Below are 9,490 nucleotides of genomic sequence, written 5' to 3'. Positions count from 1 at the left end.
GATCTCCAGAACTTATTCATCTTATCAGTGAAAATGTGTCCTTTGACCCAAATCCCACATTTCTCCAACACCCCAGCCCTTGGGAACCTCCTTTGGTACTTCCTGATTTTACGAGTTCAACCTCTTTACTTTCCACATATAAGTGAGATCATGCAGTATTTGACTTTCTGTGTCTGGCTCATTTCACTCAGCAAATGTCCTCCAGTTTCTTCCATGTTGTTTAAAATAGCAGGATTTTCTTCTTTTTATGGCTGAATAATGTTCCATTGTATATGTATACATTCCATCTTTTCTTTATTTTGTCATTCATCCGTGGACACTTAGGTTGTTTTCATGTCTTGGCTGTTGTGAGTAAGGCCGTAATGAACATGGGAGTGTAGCTAGCAACTTGAAATACTGATTTCAATGTATTTGGATAAACACCCAGAAGTCGAATTGCTGATCATATGGGAATTCTATTTTAGTTTTATGGGCAACCTCCACATTGTTTTTCACAATGGCCAAACCGATTTCCCATCCCACCAACAGTGTACAAGAGTTCCATTTTTTCCACACCCTCAATGAACACTTATCATTTGACTTTCTGATAAATGTCATCTTAACAGGTGTGAGGAGCTACGTCATTATGGTTTTGACTTGCATTTCCCCAATGATTAGTGATGTTAAGCACCTTTGTATATGCCATTGGTTTACTCCCAAGTCAGACAATATCCTCGTCCTTGATATTTTGAGGAATACAGTCTTCTTCTCTTCCTTTTTGCAGATTCTATGGGACAAAGGTGTGGGGCTGTGGGAGAGAGGAGAAACGAGAGGAATGAGAAGTGAGAGACAGTGTGAAAAGGAGGGAGGCACGATGGTCATGGCCCAGACATAGAAACGGACCCACTGTCCTTGCGCTCTTTGTCCAGGGGCCACAATGCCCATTACAGGATGAGCTTCGCTCCACCCCCACCCTCCAACCACCTCCATGCTTCCCACTACTCTCTCGCCTGTTTCAAGATTTAAGTTTTAATTGTTTTCATCAGAACCTCCAAAGGGACAGGGTAATTAGCCAGGTTAGTCTTGTAGAAATAGAAGACGATGCACTACAAACAATATGCGTTCTGATACCTCCAGGAAACTTTCTTTTCAAGACCAAAATACATGTTTCAGAGTCACAAGAAGAAATGGTGATGCCTGACCACTCAGTAAAACCTGAGATGTGAACATTGAGTCCTGGACTCGGATTGTCTGGCTCTCTGGACAGGATACTCCAGACTGCACTCTGAGGCCTCCACTGGGCAGTCATCGGTCCGCTAAGAACATCACGCCATGGGATAAACTTCCTGAAGTCATAATTTAAACATTGAGTTTTCCTTTTACCCCAACAAGGCCTTTATGTTGGCTCAGAAAGCAGTGTAACAAGCACAATCTTGCTTAAAAAAAGAAAAAGAAAAGAAAAATGCTCCCAGCATATAGAAGAGGGAAGAAACAATAAACAGCTTACTGAACAATAACAAAATCATTAGCCTGATTTGGTTGTTAAATTTGTATATTTTCCTGAGTCTTTAAATATCCTCTACGAGAATGTAAACACCATGATGGCAAAGGTTATTTGTCTGTTTTGGTCCCTGCTGTATCACCGTCACCTAGAACAGTGTCTGGCCCGTAGCGCTGACTAAAAAGATGTTTGTTGAATAAATAAAGGAATGAGTGAATGCACAGTCCCACTCATATAATTAGAAAGAAATGTCTCAAAATGTTAATGAGGGTTATGAGTGAATTGTATTTTTTCTTTATAATATTCTGCATTTACCAGTTTTAGGAATAACCATGAATAATTTGTAATTGGAACAAAATAGATATCACTTTAGAAAGACATTTAGACAATAACTTCTTAAAGTATATCGGTGTGTTTAATTAACATACATAGTTCCTTTTACCACAAGTTTTAGACATCTTTATATAACAGGACAAATTAAAAGATGTTTGATATGGAAGCTGTTTTTTGTTGTTGTTGTTGTTGTTGTTGTTGTTGTTGTTGTTGTTTGAGACAGAGTCTCGCTCTGTCACCCAGGCTGAAATGCAGTGGCACCATCTCGGCTCACTGCAACCTCCACCTCCCAGGTTCAAGCATCCGGGTTATCCTGCCTCAACCTCCAGAGTAGATGGGATTACAGGCACCCACCACCACGCCCAGATAATTTTTATATTTTTAGTAGAGGGGGAGTTTCACCATGTTGGCCAGGCTGGTCTTGAACTCCTGACCTCAAGAGATCCACCTGCCTTGGCCTCCCAAAGTGGTGGGATTACAGGGATGAGCCACTGCGCCTGACCTGGAAGCTGCATTTTAATTGAGCAAACATTTATGAGGACCTACTATGTGATGAGCAGGTGAGCACTATGGACATAAAAGGCTGAATGATAAAGTTCTTGTCCTTAAAGAAGATCATGGAAAAGAAAATCTGAAGAAGTGAAATATTGCTTTAAAAATATCCTTGCAATTGTACTGGGTTTACCATATTACTTTTAGTTAGCACATTAAAATACATACAGCATTTTTGAAGAAGTCAGTAAGGCCAGTGCTATTATTCCCATTTTACAGATGAGGCTATGCTGCTGAGAAACTGAGGTCCTTGCTCAAGGTCATATGGTTAGAAAGTGGTAGATTCGGGCCAGACACAGTGGCTCACGTCTGTAATCCTAGCACTTTGGATGACTGAGACGGGTGGATCACGAGGTCAGGAGTTCAAGATTAGCCTGGTTAAGAGGGCGAACCTTGTCTCTACTAAAAATACAAAAATTAGCCGGGCATGGTGGTGCGTACCTGTAATCCCAGCTACTCGGGAGGCTGAGGCAAAGAATTGCTTGAACCCGGGAGGCGGAAGTTGTAGTGAGCTGAGATCTCACCACGGCACTCCAGCCTGGGCAACAGGGCAAGACTCTGTCTCAAAAAAAAAAAAAAAGAAAGTGGTAGACTCACACATTAGCAGGCCTTTACCCAGCGTTATCAGCTTTTCAAAGCACTGCCACAAGAAGGCTCTGCCCATGTATCGAGAAGGAACTCTAAGCAGACATCTGTGCTCTCTAATATGGTAGCCACTAGCCACATATGGCTATTTAAATTGAAATGAATTTAAAAATATTAAATATTCAGGTTTTAAGTGGTCCAGTGACATTTTAAATTCTCAATAGCCACTTGTAGCTAGTGGCTACCAGATTGAACAGCACAGAATAGAACATTTGCATAATTCCAGAAAATTCTGTAAGCTAGCCCTACTACTAATTCATTTTAACTGGCATGTATTAACAAGTAACAATCAATGCTTATTAATGTGAGACTCCATTTAAACTTCCTAACAACCTCATGAGGAAGACTCTATTACTATCTCCATTTTCAGATGAAAGAACTGAGGCCAGAAGGATTAAGCAACTTGCTCAAGATCATGTGTCTAGTGAGGAGGTATAGTTGGGATTTGAATTCAGTTAGTCTGGCACCAGAGTGGGTGACTTAACCACTGTGTCAGTCATTCTCCAAGTGTGGTGCCGCAGGCAGCAGTAGCAGCACCTGGAAACTTGTTTGAAATTCAAATTATCAGGCCCCACCAGACCGACTGAATCAGAAACTCATGGTGGGGATGTCCAGCCCTAGGTTTTAACCAGCCCCCTCACCCCGAGCTGACACTGATGCAGGCTCAGGTTTGACCACTGTACTTTCTATGTTGCATTCCACTTTTTAAGCATCTCTGACATGCCCAGCACAGTGCTAAGCCTTGACTATTAGTGTCTTTTAAACAGGAAATAATGTGTCCAAGAAATCTTTTTAACAGAATAAAAAGAATAATTATTAATTAACATGTACTGAGCACTTACCCTACAGAAAACCTGGGGGTCCACTTTTTGCTCAAGTGGACTCAGAGCCACTATCTAATTTGCCCATGGTCACCTGGCTCGTATGTGGTGGGCTAGGGAATGGGAAGCCAGGACCCGGACCCCACCGGCCCTCCTCTTTCCTCTGCCCCACCAGGTCTTATTTAGTGGACAGTATTTAGTGGACTTACGGAGTAAGAAGTAACGCGTCCTGTCCCTAAATACAAATTTGTTTTTTAATCTGCTACTTGGAGTGTCCTCATTTCTATTCTAAAGGAAACAGACTCTCCCTTTTCCCCCTCCAGGTAACATTCTATCGATTTTCAAAAAATAACTAGTCCGATAGAATAATAAGTTCTCACCCCAAAAGATTTCTGTCCTGGAGCATGCCAACCTGATATTCAGAATTTGTTTTGTTGTTTGTTTTTTGTTTTTGTTTTTTTTTTTTGAGACAGAGTCTCACTCATTCTGCTGCCCAGGTTGGAGTACAGTGGTGCAATCTCAGCTCATTGCAACCTCCACCTCCCGGGTTCAAGTGATTCTCCTGCCTTAGCCTCCCATGTAGCTGGGATTACAGGTGCCCACCACCATGCCCGGTTAATTTTTGTATTTGTAGTAGAGATGAGGCTTCACCATGTTAGCCAGGCTGCTCTTGAACTCCTGACCTCAAGTTATTGGCCTGCCTCAGCCTCCCAAAGTGCTGGGATTACAGATGTGAGCCATTGGGCCAAGATTCAGAATTTCTCTCGTCGGAGGTTTCCAGACAAGATCAGGCCCATTCTGGGTGGTATGGCAGTATACTCTACTGGGGTTTTCAAACAGCAGAAATCCCTCCATTTATTCTTCTATGTAACAGATCTTTATCGAATACCTACTATGTGACACACATAGTCCTAGGCAACAAAGAAGCTACAATGAATAAAAAAACAAGGCTCCTCCCCTTATGGGGCTTATATTCTTAGTATCTTATAGGAAACTATATTCTTATATTGTTTGTGGGAGAGACACACAATACATAAGCAAATACATAAAAACAATAAATGCAGATTGTATACAACAGTCAGAAGGCTGCTGTCTTAGGGAGTAAATGATGGTCATTAGGGAAGACCACTCTGCAGAGGTGATGTTTAGGCTGATGTATAAAGGATGAGAAGATGCCTGTCATCTGAAGAGCCTAGGAGATGGCATTTCAGACAGGGGCAGCATTGATAAAGGCCCTGAGGTGGGAAAGAACTTGGCCCAGTTCTAGGAGCTGACAGGCTGTGGGACATAGAGGGAGAGTGGATACAGGTGGGCTGAACTGATTTTGGAGAGGTAGGAAGAGGCCAGGTCATGCAAGGCCCCATGGCCAAGGTAAAATGTTTGCATTTTATTGTTAATGAGGGTTTGTGCTTTAATAAAGGAGCAGCATGATCTCATCACCATCTTTTACAGTTTTGAAAGATCACTCTGGCTGTGAAATGGGTAAAATTGAGTCTAGAGCGATGCTGAGCACGGTGCTCATGTCTGTAATCCCAGCACTTTGGGAGGCTGAGGCAAGAGGATCACTTGATCCCAGGAGTTCAAGACTAGCCTGGGCAACATAGTGACACCCCTTGTCTACAAAAATTTAAAAATTAATCAGGTATGGTGGCACACGCCTGTGGTCCCAGTTACTTGGGAGGCTGAGGCAGGAGAATCACTTGAGCTCAGGGGGTTGAGGCTGCAGTGAGCTATAATCATGCCACTGCACTCCAGCCTGGGTGACAGAACAAGACCCTGTCCCCCCAACAACAACAACAAAAGTCAAGAGTGGAAGTGGGGAGATGAGTTAGGAGGCTGACTGGATGATGGCAATGGAGACGGAGGTAAGTAAATAGACACAAGAGACATTTTGGAGGAAGATGATAGTGTACTCAGTACCTGATTAACAGACGGTGGAGGCAGATGTGGTGGTGCACACTTGTAGTCCCAGTTATAAGAGAGACTGAGGCAGGAGGATTGCTTGAGCCCAGGAGTTTGAGGCTGTAGTGAGCTATGATCACACCACTGCACTCTAGCCTGGGCAACAGAGTGATACCTTGTCTCAAAAAATAAGGAGGGGTGGTCAGTGAATAACTATGTACTCAATGAATGAGATAGTTCTAAATCCCACCCCTGGACAGTGTCTTAGTCAACATATCTCCTCAGTACTTAAAATAGTACCTGTTTAATAACTATTTGTTGAACAAATAAATCCAGCATGAGGACTCTAAAAAGGACTCCAGTAAGAAGAGTGCTAAGATCTCTTCTCTTCTCTTCTGGCAGCTCTCATTTACAGAGTACCTTTTGTAAGCCAATTATGCATTCATCAATTTGTCCTCACAACAACCCTATGAAGTGGGTACTATTATCGTGCCCATTTTACAGCTGGGAAAACAAATTCACAAACGTATACATTCAATACACTTGCTCTGTAAGTGTGTATCCAGTGTCTTATGTGCAGGGTTCCATGAATAATAAGTGGCAGAGCTAGTTTTGAACCCAGGACAGTCTGATTTTGAAGCTTATGCACTTTCACTAGGTTACACTACCTCTAGTAATAATTAAAGAATTGAAAATTCTGCTGGGCCTGGTGGCACATACCTGTAGTTCCAGGTATGCCAGAGTCTGAGGCGAGAGAGGATCGTTTGAGCCCAGGAGTTTGAGACCATCCTGGGCAACATAGCAAGACCCCCACCTCTTAAAAAAAAAAAAAAAAAAAAGAAAGAAAGAGAGAGAAGAAAAAAAAGAAAAATGTATAACCTTACTAAACCTGCTCCGCAATTTACAGATAACAGCGTATACAAAATGGGAGCTAGTTAGGCTGGGTTTAGAGCACACCATAAGCCTGCACCCCTGACCTTTTATCCCCAACTCAGAATATTCCTATGCCTGACACCAGGATATCTTGCCACAGGTGGAGACAGGGAGCTGGCCGGCTCTGTGTGTCTGCATTCCCACTTGCTGTCCCAAAGGCCCAATCGCTTGCAGCTCCCCGACGTCGTGCCTTGATTGCTAAGTCTGGTCTGGCACAGGAGCAGAGGGACTGCGAGGCCTAGGAGCTGAGAATTCTTGCTGGTGGCTCAAGAGAGCCAGATAACACAAGTGAGACGCCGGCATGCTAAAAAGAGGGAGTGCTATTTTGAGAATCTGGTCAAGTAATGTTTCACAGTGGAAAAATGGTGGCACTCTGCAGCAGGATGTGACCTGACATGAGTTACAGCTCAGGTGTCAGTGCTCTGGGTTTCTATTTTTATTGCTAAACTTGCAATTTGAACTCTAAAAGGGCCGGCCCCCTAGGAAAGAGGTAAAAGTTGACATGAAATCTGAAAACCTTACTGGAAAATGTCACAGATTAAGACTGGAGAGTCAATCTGTTGAGTCCATCGTAAGACGGCTACACAAAGGAACACGATGCAGCTATAAAATGATGATATGAAGTTTTGCTTGTCAATAAGGAAATATATTCATGTGAAATTTTTCCATGCAAAAAGATGGTTACAAAACAATGTATGTTAATGGCATCATTTTTTAAAGTATATGCATGTGCTTACATGTATAGAAAAAGGAGACCTAAAATGGTGGTTATTGAGTCTTTATATTCTGTCTATAAACTTTTTTTTTTTTTTTTGAGACTGAGTCTCACTCTGTCGCACAAGATGGAGTGCAGTGGTGCGATCTTGGCTCACTGCAGCCTCCACCTCCAGAGTTCAAGCGATTCTCGTGCCTCAGGCACCCAAGTAGCTGGGATTACAGGCATGTCCACCATGCCCAACTAATTTTTGTATTTTTAGTACAGACAGAGTTTCATCATGTTGGCTAGGCTGGTCTTGAACTACTGGTCTCAAGTGATCCACCCACCTCGGCCTCCTAAAGTGCTGGGATTACGGGCAAGAGCTACTGCGCCTGGCCTATGAACTTTTTATAAATATAGATATGTGGATATAACCAGAACAAAAAAGATGAAGCAATTTCCATTTTTAAGGAAAAAATATGGTGATCAAAGGATTCATGACAAGTTAAGGATTAAAGGAAATCTTCTAGGGTGAGGTTTGGGTAAGAAAGCACCCAAGTCCTTAACTCAAGTTTTGTTTCTGCTATTCTTATAAAACAGTGTTCTGTTTCTAAAATTGTCCTCAACTTGTTAATATAATGTTGATGTGATGTGATTAGACATATAGATTTGTATTCAAACAACATCTAAAAAGTCAATGATGGTAAATAGAAGCTGTAAAAATTAATCAGGCATCATGTCCCAAAGTTTATAGTCAGTGCTCAGGGACTAATTAACAGCGAATGCTTTGGCCAGAGTCAAGACAACTATTCATGCAGGGCTAACAGACATCTACTATAGGCAGAGAGCCCTGGGAGAGGAGAGATGAAGTCTGCAAGGCAGGAGGTCAAAGAGCTTCCAGCACTGTGACTATGAGAGTTAACAGAGACCACACTGAATAGGGGAAATAAAAATTTCACCTCACCATGTGACAGCGCAGAACTCACCTGTCCTCTTCAGTCTTCAGCTCTTCAATTTAGTGAGAGGGTTTTGACTAGATATTCTCCTAAACCTTGATTCATTTAAATGGCATAACATTTTGAGTAAATATTTAACTTAAAAGAGGTTGTCATTTTCATTAACAGTTTGGAAGATATGAAATATATTAAATATTAGGCAATTATGATACACAACACAAAGTTCTATGTGGGTGTGTTATGGATTGAATTGTGTTTCTGCAAAATTCATATATTGAAGTCTTAACCCCTGGTATCTCAGAATGTGGACTTTTTCTTTTTTCTTTTTTTTAGACGAGTTTCGCTCTTGTCGCCCGGGCTGGAGCACAGTGGAGCAATCTTGGTTCACTGCAACTTCCACCTCCCAGGTTCAAGCAATTCTCCTGCCTCAGCCTCCCGAGTAGCTGGGATTACAGGCACCCGAGACCACACCTGGCTAATTTTTATATTTTTATTTAAAAAAATTTTTTTGAGATGAAGTTTTGCTCTTGTTGCCCAGGCTGGAGTGCAGTGGCATGATCTTGGCTCACTGCAACCTCTGCCTACCAGGCTCAAGTGATTTTCTTGCCTCAGCCTCCCTGTAGCTGGGATTACAGGCATCCGCCACCACACCCAGCTAATTTTTGTATTTTTAGTAGAGATGAGGTTTCATCATGTTGGCCAGGCTGGTCTTGAACTCTTGACCTCAGGTGATCCACCACCTCGGCCTCCCAGAGTGCTGGGATTACAGGCGTGAGCCACAGCGCCCTGCCAGAATGTGGCCTTATTTGGAAACACAGTTGATAGGGATGTAGAATAGTGTGAGTCCTAATTAAATATGACTGGTATCCTTATAAAAAGGGGAAATCTGAACACAGAGACAGACATGCATAGAAGGAAGACACAGAGAGAAGATCCACATACATGGAGAGCCACCATGCGTGAAGATCCGCAGAGAGAAAGTGATCACCTGCAGGCCAAGGAGAGAGGCCTGGAGCAGATCCTCCCCTCATTGCCCTCAGGAGCCAACCCTGCCGGCACCTTGATTTTGAACTTCCAGCCTCCAGAACTGTGAGATAATATACTTCTGTTGTTAAGCCACTCAGTTTGTAACACTTTGCTTCAGTAAATTAAGACAGAATGCAATATATTC

Source organism: Macaca fascicularis, chromosome 11 (assembly GCF_037993035.2).
Source record: "Macaca fascicularis isolate 582-1 chromosome 11, T2T-MFA8v1.1".
NCBI classification, from domain to species: domain Eukaryota; kingdom Metazoa; phylum Chordata; class Mammalia; order Primates; family Cercopithecidae; genus Macaca; species Macaca fascicularis.
Note: the sequence above shows the minus strand (reverse complement) of the source record.